Source organism: Triticum dicoccoides, chromosome 3A (assembly GCF_002162155.2).
Source record: "Triticum dicoccoides isolate Atlit2015 ecotype Zavitan chromosome 3A, WEW_v2.0, whole genome shotgun sequence".
Classification (NCBI taxonomy): domain Eukaryota; kingdom Viridiplantae; phylum Streptophyta; class Magnoliopsida; order Poales; family Poaceae; genus Triticum; species Triticum dicoccoides.
Genome location: NC_041384.1, coordinates 365,332,493 through 365,347,543, shown reverse-complemented (window position 1 = coordinate 365,347,543; position 15,051 = coordinate 365,332,493).

Sequence of the window (15,051 nt, the reverse complement as noted above, 5' to 3'; positions counted from 1 at the left end):
GGAGGGAGTGGATGAAGGAGGCAGCTTCTTTGTAGCCGGAATCCTCTTCCTCTTGATGTCGGCGGCCTTGGCGACCTTCTCCGCCGCCGTCCGGGATCGCGTAGCGGCGTTGGCACCTGGAGCGCGGGCCTTTGTAGCAGGGGCAGCCGGATTCCCGCCCTGCATGACAACATTGCCCTGCCACTTGCAGGCAGGAGCGGCGGTACCTTGGGCGACAGTGGGGCCAACATGGCCGGCGATGAGATCCGCCCAAGGGGATTGAGCGTGCGCGACCTCGACAGTGACGGGGGACAGCAGGGAGTCATCCACGGCAGGGAAGGACGGCCGGGGAAGATGCATCGAAGCATGAGGTGGCGGGGCAATGGTGGCGGGAGCGGGAACGGCCGCGCGGAAATGTCCCTCCCGCCAAATCTTTCTACGGATAGGGGCTTAGCTAGGGTCTTCCTCCCAGCCCATGAATCTAGAGGTCGTGAATGCGGTGTCTGAATGCCGCGCCTCGCAAAAAAAATTCTTGTCGGCCGCGAATGCAGTGTCTGATCTGGCAGGTTTTCGCGCCCGACCCGCATTTTGGCAGTTATTTTTCGGGTCGGGGCGGTATGGGGGTTCTGCCAGAGATGCTCTAACCAACCTATACTAAGCATATAGGATAGCTGGTAAGGTAACAATAGCAAGTTACAAAATTAGGATATGCATCAGAATAGGATCTTACAAATACAGTAGAAAAATATAATGCAAGCATGAGAGAGAAGGAACTGGGTGATATAGGTATGATCAAGGGGGTTTTGCTCACTACTAGGAAAATGGCTATAGATGATATGGCCACTAATGGCGCACCATACATATGGTGCGCCATTAGTATATACTAATGGCGCACCACGTGTTGGTGCGCCATTAGTGTCCAAATACTAATGGCGCACCACATCCACGGTGCGCCATTAGTAACAATTTTTTTCATTTTTTTCAAAACTAGTAATGGCGCACCACATCCACGGTGCGCCACTAGTAATTTTTTTCAATTTTTTTTCAATTTTTTCAAAACTAGTAATGGCGCACCAGTGGACAGTGCGCCATTACTAGTTAAACTGGTGCGCCATTACTAAGTTTTTTCAAATTTTTTTCAGAATTTGTTTTTTTCAAAGCTAGTAATGGCGCACCGTGGGTGTGGTGCACCATTACTAGTTTAAACTAGTAATGGCGCACTGCGCCATTACTAGCTTTGACCAAAAATTCCACCGAATGCACCCCCCCTGGCCTTTTCAGTTTTAAAAAAATAAAAGAAAATGATGGAAATGTCAAAAAATAAAAGAAATAAGTTTCCCATGTGATATGTGGTCTACTTGTTGGGAAAATTTACAAATATGAATTTCGACTTTATTTGCAAAATCTCTCTGGAATTTGTAAAATGGGCATAACTTTTGCATACGAACTCGGATTAAAAAGTTTTATATATGAAAAATCATCTACTCGAAAAGTTACATCCGAATTTAACACGGGGGAACCCCATTAAACATTTTCAAAATCCTCAAAAACCTAACAGAAAAAAAGTTACGGGGCTTTTAAGATCCGGAGGCAAAAAAATCAAAAAAATTCAAACTTACTAGCGGCGCACCGTATGCTAGGTGTGCCACTAGTAACAGAAAAAAAATTAGTTTCGATTTTTTTCAGGATTTTTTTTTCAAAATATGATACATAATATGAACGGAAGTTTGAAATATTTTTTCAAAATTTAATCACACTCATGAACATGAACAAAGTCCTAAACATCAACAAGGTTTAATAGGATTGATATGCTAGATATATCAACAAGTGCGTGTGAAGTGAGCTGGTGCTGGGGTTGGATAGAACTCTGAAGTTAAGCATGCTTGGGCTAGAGTAGTGTGAGGATGGGTGATCTTTTGGGAAGTTTGACCACAGAGTGCGATTTGACCTGAGATTAAGCATATTGACCCGAGATTAAGCCATAGTGACCCGTGATTAAGAAAAAAAATTGATTTTTTTGAAAAAAATTTATTACTAATGGCGCACTTCTATGTGGTGCGCCATTACTAAATCAGATAGTAATGACGCACCTCTAGGCATACTAATGGCGCACTACAGGTGCGCCATTAGAATTTAATTCTAATGGCGTGATGCTAGTGGCGCACCAGTAGTGCGCCATTAGTAGGCAAAACTGGTGCGCCACTAGCATACCTTTTCCCAATAGTGGCTTGCCTGGAAGCTCTGTTGACAGATACGGATCCAGAACAGTGAAGTAGTCGATCATCGGTTCAACTGCGGTCTCGGGGTCTACCGAAAAAGAAGTAACAAAGGGGGGACACAATAAATAACAGAGCAATTGAAAGCATCACAATGCACAACATGGCAATACGCTGAGCTAGGGGTGACCTAACGCAGTGCTATACGTTATAGACGGAGCGGGGAACATCTAGGGATGTTTTCCCGGGTTTTGGTGGTTTTTGGACAGATGAACCCGAGGGGAAGGTTCCATGCTTGTTGTGTTGCGAGCATGTGGCAGGTATGTGGATGGCGTATTCGGGTTCATCTTGTTCTTTGATCATTTTTCATATATAAATTATTTTAATCCGAGTTACGGTTTAATTACTACGATTTTTTTGAAGTTTAAACAATATTCTAAAATTATTGGATTTAATTAAATACTCAAATTACATTTTATACCCAGGAGGGGTGAGGGTGTCCTGGACTAAGGGGTCCTCGGGCGTCCGACCTGTTGGACATGGGCCGGACTGATGGGCTATGAACATACAAGACCGAAGACTCTCACCCGTGTCCGGATGGGACTCTCCTTGGCGTGGATGGCAAGTTTGGCATTTGGATATGAAGATTCCTTTCTATGTAAACCGACTTTGTATAACCCTAGTCCCCTCCGGTGTCTATATAACCAGAGGGTTTAGTCCGTAGAGGCAGAGACAATCACAATCAGATAGGCTAGACTTCTAGGGTTTTAGCCATTACGATCTCGAAGTAGATCAACTCTTGTAATACTCATATTCATTAAGATCAATCAAGCAGGAAGTAGGGTATTACCTCCATAAAGAGGGCCCGAACCTGGGTAAACATCGTGTCCCATGTCTCCTGTTACCATCAACCTTAGACGCACAGTTCGGGACCCCCTACCTGAGATCCGCCAGTTTTGACACTGACATTGGTGCTTTCATTGAGAGTTCCACTGTGTCTTCATCAGAAGGTTCGATGGCTCCATCCATCATCTACAACAACGCTGCCCGGGGGTGTCTTTCTCCCTGGCCAGATCTTCGTATTCAGTGGCTTCACACTGCGGGCCAACTCGCTTGGCCATCTAGAGCAGATCGACAGCTACACCCCTGGCCGTCAGGTTAGGTTTGGAAGCTTGATCTACGTCGCTGATGTACGCGGAGACTTGATCTTCGACGGATTTGAGCCCATGGTAGCCGCTCCCTGCCACCGCGATGAACATGACCTAAATCTGTCATTGGACCATACCCAGGAGATTGCGCCTGTAAGCGCTTTGGCCCTAGATCTGGAGTAGCTTGCGCCATCCGAAGACGGGAAGCTTAACCCCGCCACGGAAGCCGCAGACTCAGCGGCGTTGGAGCCGCACACAGATCCAACTTCAAGCAGGGTCTGTGTTGCCGGACCCCCAGATTCATCTCCGATTACTGGTTCCGAACTATGTGCATCCGCGTCTGCCGAGCCTTACCAGGCGCCGATCATCGAATTCAGCTCCCCAGACATGCTCGACTATAGCGGAGGAACTCATTAAAAACCCTCTATTTAGCAAGGTACTCACAACCGAATTATACCCGGTTCGAACTAGGGGCTGACGACGGTGAATTTCGCTTCCCACCCACCTCCCACTTGATAGCCACTATCGAAGATCTAACCGACATGCTCGACTACGACTCTGGAGGCATCGACAGTATGGACGACGAAGCCGAAAAGGAAAATGCCCAAAACCCGCCATTTACCGGGCATTGGACGACCACCTCCTCCTACGACATATACATGGTGGACACACCAAATGAGAATAGTGGCGATGACAAGGAAGATCCAATCGAGGACAAACCTCCCGAGATATAGCCGAAAAGCCAACATCAACGGCGCCGCTCTAAGCCAGGCCGCGGAAAAAATAGCAATACCGGCACAAACAATACTCTCGACGATGCTGAAGACAATGAAGATTCCGCTAAGCCAGCCGCCGAACAGGACGAACGGGAAGATGGGCGAGTTAGCCCTGATGTACAAGTCATGAACGAAGACCCGAAGGACAGTAAGTACCTTGCGCTCTCTGAGGATGAGGTGAGCGTCGGCAACGAGGACTTTATCGTGCCTAAGGAACCTCTCGAACAGGAGCACTTTAAGCACCAGCTAATAGCCACTGCAAGGAGCCTGAAAAAAGAAGCAACAACAGCTTCAAGCTGATCAAGATCTGCTCAACGATAGATGGACTAATGTCCTGACAGCTGAGGAATACGGCCTCGAGCGACCACTTAAAAGTTACCCAAAGCGCAAATTACTACCTCAATTCGATGACGAGGCGATGGTGCCCATGCCATCAGTGCACAATGCGGCTGACCGACCACCATGTGGCCGGGACAAAGCGGCAACTCAAGCCGAACACCATCCCGTACTACCTCGCTGTAAAGGCAAGGATAAAACAGCTCAGGCATATACATGTGATCTTTGGCAGGACCTGGACAGTAGAGCAGGACATACCAGATCGATCTACGGATCGTGGGGGTGTGCCCCGAGACGCGACGACGACTATCTATTCGGACGTGACAAGCCTAATCACGCATGGGCCGAATGTCGCAGACGGACTCCATCTGAGCTATGTTGCAATGTGGCCCGATATAGAGGCGCCGCACACCCTCTTTGCTTCACTGATGAAGTAATGGTGCACGAATTCCCAAAGGGGTTTAAACCCATGAATATTGAATCATACGATGGAGCAACAGATCCCGCGGTATGGATTGAAGATTTTCTTCTCCATATCCACATGGCCCGCGGTGATCATCTCCACGCCATCAAATACCTCCCATTAAAACTAAAGGGACCAGCGCGACACTGGCTAAACAACCTTCTAGAGAACACCGTTGGCAGCTGGGAATATCTGGAAGGTGCATATGTCCGGCCTCCAGATGCCGATGACTTAAGTCACATCATCTAGGAGCCCGGAGAGTCAGCCAGGAAGCTCTGGACTAGATTCCTAATTAAAAAGAACCAAATTGTCAATTGTCCGGACGCCGAAGCCCTCGCAACCTTCAAACACAGCGTCCGGGATGAATGGCTCGCCCGCCACCTCGGTCAAGAAAATCCAAAATCCATGGCAGCCCTTACCGCTCTAATGACCCGCTTTTGCACGGGAGAAGACAACTGGCTCACTCGTAGAAGCAACAACGCCAGCGATCCAGGCACTTCTGAAGTCCGAGATGGCAATGGCAAGACACAACACAATAAACACAAACGTCGCAATCATAACGAAAGAACGCAAGACATGGCAGTTAATGCCGGATTCAGCGGTTCCAAACCCGGTCAACGAAAAAAGCCATTCAAGGCAAATAGAGGCGGACCATCCAATCTAGACAAAATACTGGATCGGCCCTGCCATATTTACGGCACCCCCGATAAACTAGCTACTCACACCAACAAAAGCTCTTGGGTCTTCAAACAAGCTGGCAAGCTTAATGCCTAACACAAGGGGAAGGGGCCACCCAATGACAGCGATGACGAAGAGACTCGCCAGCCGAATACTGGGGGTCAAAAAACAACTTCCCCTCGAAGTAAAAACTGTAAACATGGTATACGTGATGCACACCCCTACAGGGGAGCGCAAGCGCGCATTATGGGACGCATACATCATAGAGCCGCCCCCCCAAAATTTTGCCATATCCGTCCCGAAGGTTCGGTGGCTCTGATCATCGATCTAATTATCGATGGGTTCCATCTCACGAAAGTCCTTATGGATGGCGGTAGTAGCCTTAATCTACTTTACCAAGACATTGTCCGCAAAATGGGCATCGATCCTTCAAGAATAAAGCCCACCACAACTACCCTCAAGGGAGCAGTACCCGGCATAGAAGCTCACTGTAGGGGCTCTGTCACATTGGAAGTCGTTTTCGGTTCGCCGAACAACTTCCGAAGCGAAGGATTGACCTTTGATATTGTCCCGTTCCACAGTAGCTACCATGCACTTCTGGGGTGTATCGCTTTTTCTCATTTTAATGCAGTCCAACACTACGGCCGCGCAAAACTTAAGATGGCCGGTCCACGCGGCGTCATAACAATAAACGGAAATACGGAATACTCCCTCCGTACGGAGGGTCATACTACGGCTACCACAGTCGAAGTACCAAGCGGCCTCATTAAGCCGCATATCTCATCGGCCATTAAGCCATCGGCCTCTATTAAATGGGGCCGATCAATCTCAGAGCTGGATTAGCAGTTCGGCCCCCATCGTTCGCCTTATATACCCGCGAAGTTTGTACCGCACGTACATAATGATGTACTTAGAATACCCTAGTCATCGGCAAAGGCACAATACGGACAGGCGTACAAGCTCTCCTATAGCCTCCTTTTCTTTTCTTTTCTAACTATTTTTTACCTTTTACCACAGGTGGCTCAAAGACTGGTCATCTCACAGACTCTTTTGGAGTTCGGCTTCGTTCACCTACCCAAAGGCTATTCCTGTTAAGGAGTCCTTTCACCGAGGCAAGGCGGCACATACGTGTGACTGGAGGTCCAAGTAATTCTTAGTAGACCGCACTCTCTCTTTAGAGCCTGTAAAGTGCCTTCTCCCTCAGCCTTCGACCACCGGCATGTCAAATAGCCTGGGTCGTGGCGTTATTATCTGTAAAATGGCATTTGACTATCAATCAGGTTCCAGTGAACATAATCCGTATTCGGTGTTCACTTTTTCTAAAAGAACTGAATTTTGCTTCTTCGGTTGTTTCACACACGCACCTCAACACAAATTGCCAGGGGCTCAATATGGGAACAAATAAATTGCCGGCAAGTCCGAACAGCTTTATAGCACACTTCGGCGTCACGAGTTTGGCCTTATATGCATCAGCTCCAAATCATGTCTTTGGTCAATAGTTGGGTTGCCTGGCTCCTGTGCTTACTACCTTACGTTCCGCTCTATCGGCTAGGGTAGTAAAGGGAGAACTACTGCGATTGTGTCCTGGTTTATCCGGATGAGCACCTCAGTAGAGAAAGCCTAAGACTGACTGTCATGATGCGGCGAGAGCTGGTCAACCACTCGATGAATTATCAGAATCTTTCGCGATTCCTTCCATATTACACGAAGGACCTTTCTTCCGGTCACCTATGTAACGCACTGTATTCGGATAGCCGCGTACATACCAGGGGCTATATTGTAGACCCACTGTCAAACTCCTATGGCTAAGTGAAAGTGTTAAAGCCCTATAGTCTGATTGTCTAGTTCGCCGCATTGACACCTCCTTCACGGGCCAAGACGTTGGGTCAAGAGTGATCAAGTGATTTTCTGAACACCCCCATATTTTATGTGAGGGGGTTGAAGTCGACGACTGGAAAACTTCCAGATTATACACAAACGGCCGCACAAGAGGAGCCAAAAACTTTTAGGCACAGCCTTAAAATATCATAATATTGTTTTCACAATTTCGGCACATTCACTCAAAGACCATATCCTTTGAGTACTGCACCTCTATTAAGTGGGCGCCCTCTAGGACATCTTCAAAATAATGCTCCGGCATGTGTTTGTCCTTGCCCCCGGGTGGACTCTTCGCTGCAATATCGGTGGACTTCATCTTCGCCCAATACGTCTTGACACGGGCAAAGGACATCTGTGCACCTTCAATGCACGCCGATCACTTCACGACATTGATACGTGGCACCACATCCATAAGTCGCTGCACCAAACCGAAATAACTATTCGGAATTGGCTCAGTTGGCCACAGCCGGACCACGACGTCCTTCATAGCAGAACCGGATATTTTGTGGAGCTCGGCCCACTAGGCCATCTGTTCGTTCAGCAACAGCGGGCGCTTTGCCATGCCGAATTGTGTCCAGAAAAGCTTCTCCGTTGCATACCCTTCTTGCGCTTGTAAAATTGCGCTGCATCGGAGGCGCTCTTCGGCAAGTCCAAGAATGCGTCCGGAGAGCTCCACATTTGATTAAGTAGGGCATATTTTGGATCACCGAATTTAGTCTGTAATAAGAAAGGCTTACCGGCCGCTATCTCCCCAGCTTGCCGGATCTCCTCTCGAGCCGCCCTAGACTCGGATCGTGCTTCCCTCGCCTCTTGTAAGGCATTATCGAGATCGACCGTTTTGGCTTTGTTATCCCTCTCTAGGAACTCGCACCGGATAGTGGCTTCCTTTAGCTCGCGCGCCATGGTAGACATTCTCTCCTCGCATTGGCGCCGATCAGCCTGTCCAGCTTTTAACTCATCAACTGCCTTCTTGGCAGCCACATTACTCATCCGAGCTTGCTCCTTGGCTCGGGCAAGTTCAGCCCGAAGGGCCTCCACCGCGGCAGCACTATCTGCAGTTATGCATGTCTCAGTATATAATTCTTAGCTTCGTGGTCATGTTATTATACATACATACACCGCTCGCCTCAAAACATACCTTGCGCCTCGTCGAGCCGCCTGTTAATAAGCATGATGTCGTCATTCGCCACATCAAGTTTCTGCTCCAGACCTGCAACCTCTATAGCATGGGCAGTCATCGTGGATGTAACAACCTGTGTTCCAATTAATTAGATTATTTCCTAGGCATTTCTTTTTTGATCCTCTGATTGCCTCCCTTTGGACGTCAACCAGAGTCTCAGGGGCTACTATCTATACACAGGAGCATTTTGCGTATATAGCACAATCAAAAATATTGCATTACGTACCTCGAAGCCTCTTAGCAGGCCCATGAAAGCTTCATTCAATCCGCTTTTCGCGGACATAATCCTCTCAACCACCGTACCCATCAACGTACGATGTTCCTCTGAGATGGACTAATATCGCAACATGTTCATCAGTGTATCCGGCGCCTCTGGACCCCGGGAAGCAGTTGTGGGAGTACGGACTCCCTTTGAAGGGATAAGTTTGTCCGACCCTAGAGTCGTCTTCGGCTGTAAACCGGATAGTCCGGGGCCTTTATTGTTGGTCCCCATAGGGACCACACTCCCCGGACCCTGGGCGACCGATGTTTCACCTGGGGGCGTTGTCTTCATTATCCTCTACACCACTTGTTGATCGGGAGAGATCCTCCGGGACGACACCTTGAAGTCGTCCGCGGTATTGGGCGAGGAATCCTGTGGAGGCATCTCGCTTTCCATCATCTCCGGAAGAAGATCCCCCAAAGAGGATTGTTGGGGAAGACTGCGTGCCGGACTGCAAAACATGTATTCTAGATGTTACCCTTGTAACAGGAAAAGGAACGGGATATGTTTAAAACACCCTTGTTCACTTACGATTCTGCTAAAGGCTCGTCCTTATGGAGGAACTGCGTGACAACGTCGTCTTCCGAGCCTGAACCGCCTGATGAGAGCGTCTTACCTCGCTTAGGAGCCTTTACCTCCCAACCTTCGGAGGCGGCCGTTTTCTTACCATGGGGAGAAAGGATGTCAGCTTCTCTTTCTCTTTTATCTGCGGAAGAGGGAACCTTAATCTCTCCGGACACAGTGTTTGGTGTTCCTTCGGAATGGAGGCCACCTTTGGCCTTCCTGCTCTCCTCATTGTACTCTTTCATTGGCACCTGGTATGGTGCCGGGACCAGCATCCTTGTTAGCACAGGACTAGCTAAGTCTTCGGGAAGAGGGGCCGAACACCTAATTCACCCCGCCTTCTTCATCCAACCCTGGAAAAAGATGGTTTTCTCAGTATCTTATCACGGGATGTTCAATTAAGCTGTGTTTAGGAGTCAAGCACTTACCGAGGTATCCGGATGAATGCAGTCAAGGCCGGTGTCCTTGGTAGTGTCCAACCACTGTTTTCGTGTCCCGAAAAATAACTTCCACATTCCTCTATGCGTCATGCCGAAGAAGTGCTGAAGGGTTCGTGGTCCTTCCGAATTAAACTCCCACATACGGAGGGGCCGCCGCTGGTGCGGGAGGACCCGGTGAACCAACATTACATGAATCACGTCGATGAGATCGGTATCCTTCTCAAGGGGACTCCGGATGCGGCTTTGTAGAGTCTGCACTTCGTCGATTGATCCCCAGTCCAGCCCCTTGTTGATCCATGATGCGAGCTAAATTGGAGGGCCGGATCGGAACGCAGGTGTAGCTGCCCACTTGGTACCACGGGGTTCAGTGATGTAAAACCACTCCCGCTGCCATAAGTTGGAAGATTCTGTGAAGGATCCTTTTAGCCAAAGAGCGTTGGTGAGCTTGCTCACCGTGGCCCGACTACACTCCGCTTGCTTCCCCTCGATCACCTTAGGCTTCACATAAAAAGTCTTGATCCATAAGCCGAAGTGTGGGGGAATACGGAGAAAGGCCTCGCACATGACGATGAACACCGAGGTGAGGAGAAAGGAGTCCGGGGCTAGATCGTTAAAATCTAGCCCGTAATAGAACATGAGCCCTCGAACGAAGGGGTGAAGAGCGAACCCTAGCCCTCGGAGGAAGTGGGAGATGAATACGACCCTCTCGCCGGATCTGGGAGTAGGAATAACCTGCCCTTGAGCAGGGAGCCTGTGGGGGATTTCCGCGGTCAGGTACCTTGCCGCCCGGAGCTTCGCAATATCCTCCTCTGTGACAAAGGAAGCCACCCACCGGCCTTGGGGGCTAGGTCCGGACATGACTGGGAATCTCAAATCAATTAAATTGAACCTTGGGTGCTGGAACTCGAGGTTGGAGAGGTTGAGGAAAGGGTTGGCGTAACGGAGAAAGCTAGGTCATAGCCCCTTTATAAAGGCGGTGAATATCAAACACCACCTCCTAGGCCTTAAAACCTGCCTATTCCTAAGGAATCATGCCAACAGAACGGTTGGGATACCCACGTCCGTATTAATGAGAATCCCGCAATAAAGGGACACGATCTCTGCTTCGACAAGACTTGCCAATAAAACTGCGCCTTGAAACATGGAGCAACAAGCTAAAAAACGATTTGAAAATAATAACCGGGTGATGATGTGATGTCACGCTACAAAAATTTGTCAGTAGATTGGACTCGTGAAGTATTATACTCTCTACGGTTGTGTATGAGATTTGTTTTGCAGAGTCGGACACAATTCTTGTGTTTGAAGACTATTTCGGAGTATTCAGAAGGAACCCGCCTTGCAATGCCGAAGACAATCTGCATGCCGGACACCTCGTCATTGAAGCCTGGTTCAGGGGCTACTAAGGGAGTCCTGGACTAAGGGGTCCTCGGGCGTCCGGCCTGTTGGACATGGGCCGGACTGTTGGGCTATGAAGACACAAGACCGAAGACTCTCACCCGTGTCCGTATGGGACTCTCCTTGGTGTGGATGGCAAGTTTGGCGTTCAGATATGAAGATTCCTTTCTCTGTAAATCGACTTTGTATAACCCTAGTCCCCTCCGGTGTCTATATAAACCGGAGGGTTTAGTCCGTAGAGGCAGAGACAATCATAATCAGATAGGCTAGACTTCTAGGGTTTTAGCCATTACGATCTCGAGGTAGATCAACTCTTGTAATACTCATATTCATCAAGATCAATCAAGTGGAAGTAGGGTATTACCTCCATAAAGAGGGCCCGAACCTGGGTAAACATCGTGTCCCCTGTCTCCTATTACCATCAACCTTAGACACACAGTTTGGGACCCCCTACCCGAGATCCGCTGGTTTTGACACTAACAAGGGGGCTAGCCCATTAGTATGATAGTGGGGCCAGGGGTCTAGTCAAAAAGTTGACCAGTCAACCTTTGACTGGTCAATAGAGTCAATGGGACCCATATGTGAGTGTAAGTGGGTTATTTAGACTAATTAAATAGGTTAATTAGTGAATGGAGGCCACCAGTCAGTGTCTAGATGTTAAACTAATTTTATTTCTTAGTTTAAAAGCTAATGTAATTAGTGTGTGTGTGGGTGTGGGGTGGGGGGTGGGGTGGGGTTAACCCCTAATTAAATGGGCCGACCCAACGCAACAGAGATCCAGCCGGCCTGGCGTGTGCACACACGCTCGGCCAGGAGTGGCCAGGGGCGCGGCCGGCCGTGGCCTGCGCACAGCCCGAGCGGCAGGTCGTGGCGGCGGGCAACAGCTGCGGCGACGGGGGCTGGCAACAGTGGTAGCAAGGGCAGGAGGCGGCGGCGGTAGCCAGTGATACGTATCCAACGTATCAATAGTTTATGAAGTATTCATGCTGTTTTATTATCATTCTTGGATGTTTTACAAGCATTTTATAGCAACTTTATATCAGTTTTTGTGACTAACCTATTGACCCAGTGCCCAGTGCTAGTTGCTGTTTTTTGCTTGTTTTTTACATCACAGAAAATTAATATCAAACAGAGTCCAAACACCGTGAAACTTTTTGGAGAATTTTTATGGACCAGAACACCCAAGATGGGCCAGAGCAGCACCTGGGGGCTGCCTTGAGGGGGGCACAACCCACCAGGGCGCGCTTGGGGGCCCAGGAGCGCCCAGGTGGGTTGTGCCCACCTTGGTGGCCTCCCGCACCCCCTCTTTACCCTATAAATTCCCAAAAATTCTAGAAACCCTCAGGGTTAACCTATATCAGAAGTTCTGCCGTCGCAAGGCTCTGTAGCTACTGAAAACCAATCTAGACCATTTTCGGCACCCTGCCGGAGGGGGGAATCATCTCCGGTGGCCATCTTCAACATCTCGGCGGCCACCATGATGAGGAGGGAGTAGTCCACCCTCGGGGCTGAGGGTTTGTACCAATAGCTATTTGTTTAATCTCTCTCTCTCTCTCATGTTCTTGAGATGTTATGATCTTGATGTATCACGGCATTTGTTAATATAGTCGAATCATATGGTGTTTTCCCCTCTCTATTTTGTTGTGATGAATTGTGTTTCTCCTGTTGAGATTTCGTTGTTATTAGATTGAATACTTTTATGGATTTGAGAACACTTGATATATGTCTTGCAATTGAATACTCGTGGTGACAATGGGGCATCGTATTGATTCACTTGATATATGTTTTGGCACTCAACTCTCGGATTCCCGAGGTGACATTGGGGAAATCTATGCATAGGCGTTGATGCACGTTCTTGTCTTTGTTTCTCTGGTAGAAATCTTGGGGCACTCTTTGAAGTTCTTTGTGTTGGATTGAGTATTATGAATATGAATTTGCTTTGGTGTTATTTTAGTAGGGCGCTAGAGATGCACTGGATGGTCAGCACGTGGCCATCCTGGCCATGGGCGGCTGCCCGGCGTCCACCCAGCCTCTGTTGAACAGAGGTAGTGGATGACCCTGGGTGGGCTTGGCCTTATACTATAGAATTAAAGCCCAAGTGCATAGTAGGTTCTAGCTCTTCTATTTTTTTCCTTTTCTATTTTGATTTCGCTCACAGTTTTGCATTCCTTTTGGGCACTAAATGAAATTAGTAAAATATATAACTAGCCAAAATAATTACTATGCAATATTCTGCATTGCCTCAAAAAGTTTGGAGATTATTTGAAGTAGTTTGGAATTTTTCTAATTTTAAAAGCAATTAAAAAATTTTGGCCCCTGTTTTAATTATTTTAGGGCACTTATACACTTTATAAAAAGTTGGTTTCACAATGAAAATTATTAATTGATTATTTGTAACACAATGAACATTTTTATTTTTATGTTTGAATAAATATTATTTTACATTATTTTAAATTTGAGTTTGATTTGAATTTTTCTCAAGTGACAATCTGGCTTAGTTAAACTTGATGACCTGGCACCGTTAGTGTGAGGTCACTGTGGCATGACCCTGGGGGTATTACAAATCTCCTCCACTATAAGAAATCTCGTCCCGAGATTTAAGAGGTGGAGTAAGGGGGATAGTTCTGGTTACGAAATTCTAACGGATCTTCTCGTTCTTGGCTGCTGTTCTTGAAGAAGTTGATCCCTTTCGTTGATGTCTTTATTTCTCTGCTTCAATGCATCATGATGAAGTTGTCGTCCTTCCTTCAGGATCTTCACCGTACTTATGAAAGGATAAGAGGGAAAATTTATAAGGACGGGTTTTTAACAAGATTGAGCATCGGACAGTTAACTCAGGGGAAGAAGCATAAAGTATCTCTCGATTTGATTATGTGAATCACATCAAGAGCATTATAAGAGGGTTCTAAAGTTTCAAACGGGTAAGCAATCGTTCAATGCTTGAAGTAGAGTGTGAGAGGGGGGGGGGGAGGTCAGAGCAACGAAATAAGTATTGCGGATGAAACCAGAATAGATCATCTCTAGGAATGTGACACCCCCGATTCAATCATACACTAATCATACACGCAAACGTGTATGATCAAGATCAGGGACTCACGGAAAGATATCACAACAAAACTCTAAACACAAATAAGTCATGCAAGCTGCATATTACAAGCCAGGGGCCTCAATGGCTCGAATACATAAGCTCGATCATAAACGAGTCAGGGGAAACAACAATATCTAAGTACCGACATAAGTTAAACAAGGTGCCATAAGATGGCTAGCACAAACAGGGATACAGATCGAAGAGGCGCATGCCTCTTGCCTAGGATCCTCCTAAGTACTCCGAGTCATCGGTGGCCTGAACGTAGTAGTAGACACCCTCGGTGTAGTAGGAGTCATCGAAGGTGACGTCTGGCTCCGGGGCTCCAGCATCTGGTTGCGACAACCGAGAAGAATGGAAAAGGGGGAAAAGGAGGAGCAAAGCAACCGTGAGTACTCATCCAAAGTACTCGCAAGCAAGGATCTACACTACATATGCATGGTATCAATGAAATGGGTAGTATATGTGGACTAAACTGCAGAATTCCAGAATAAGAGGGGGATAGTTAGTCCTATCGAAGACAATGCTTGTGGCAGCCTCCATCTTGAAGCATGTAGAAGAGAGTAGCTGGTAAGTTCACCAATTAACAACGTATAGCATAATCCTACCCGACGATCCTCTCCTCGTCACCTTGTGAGAGAGCGATCATTG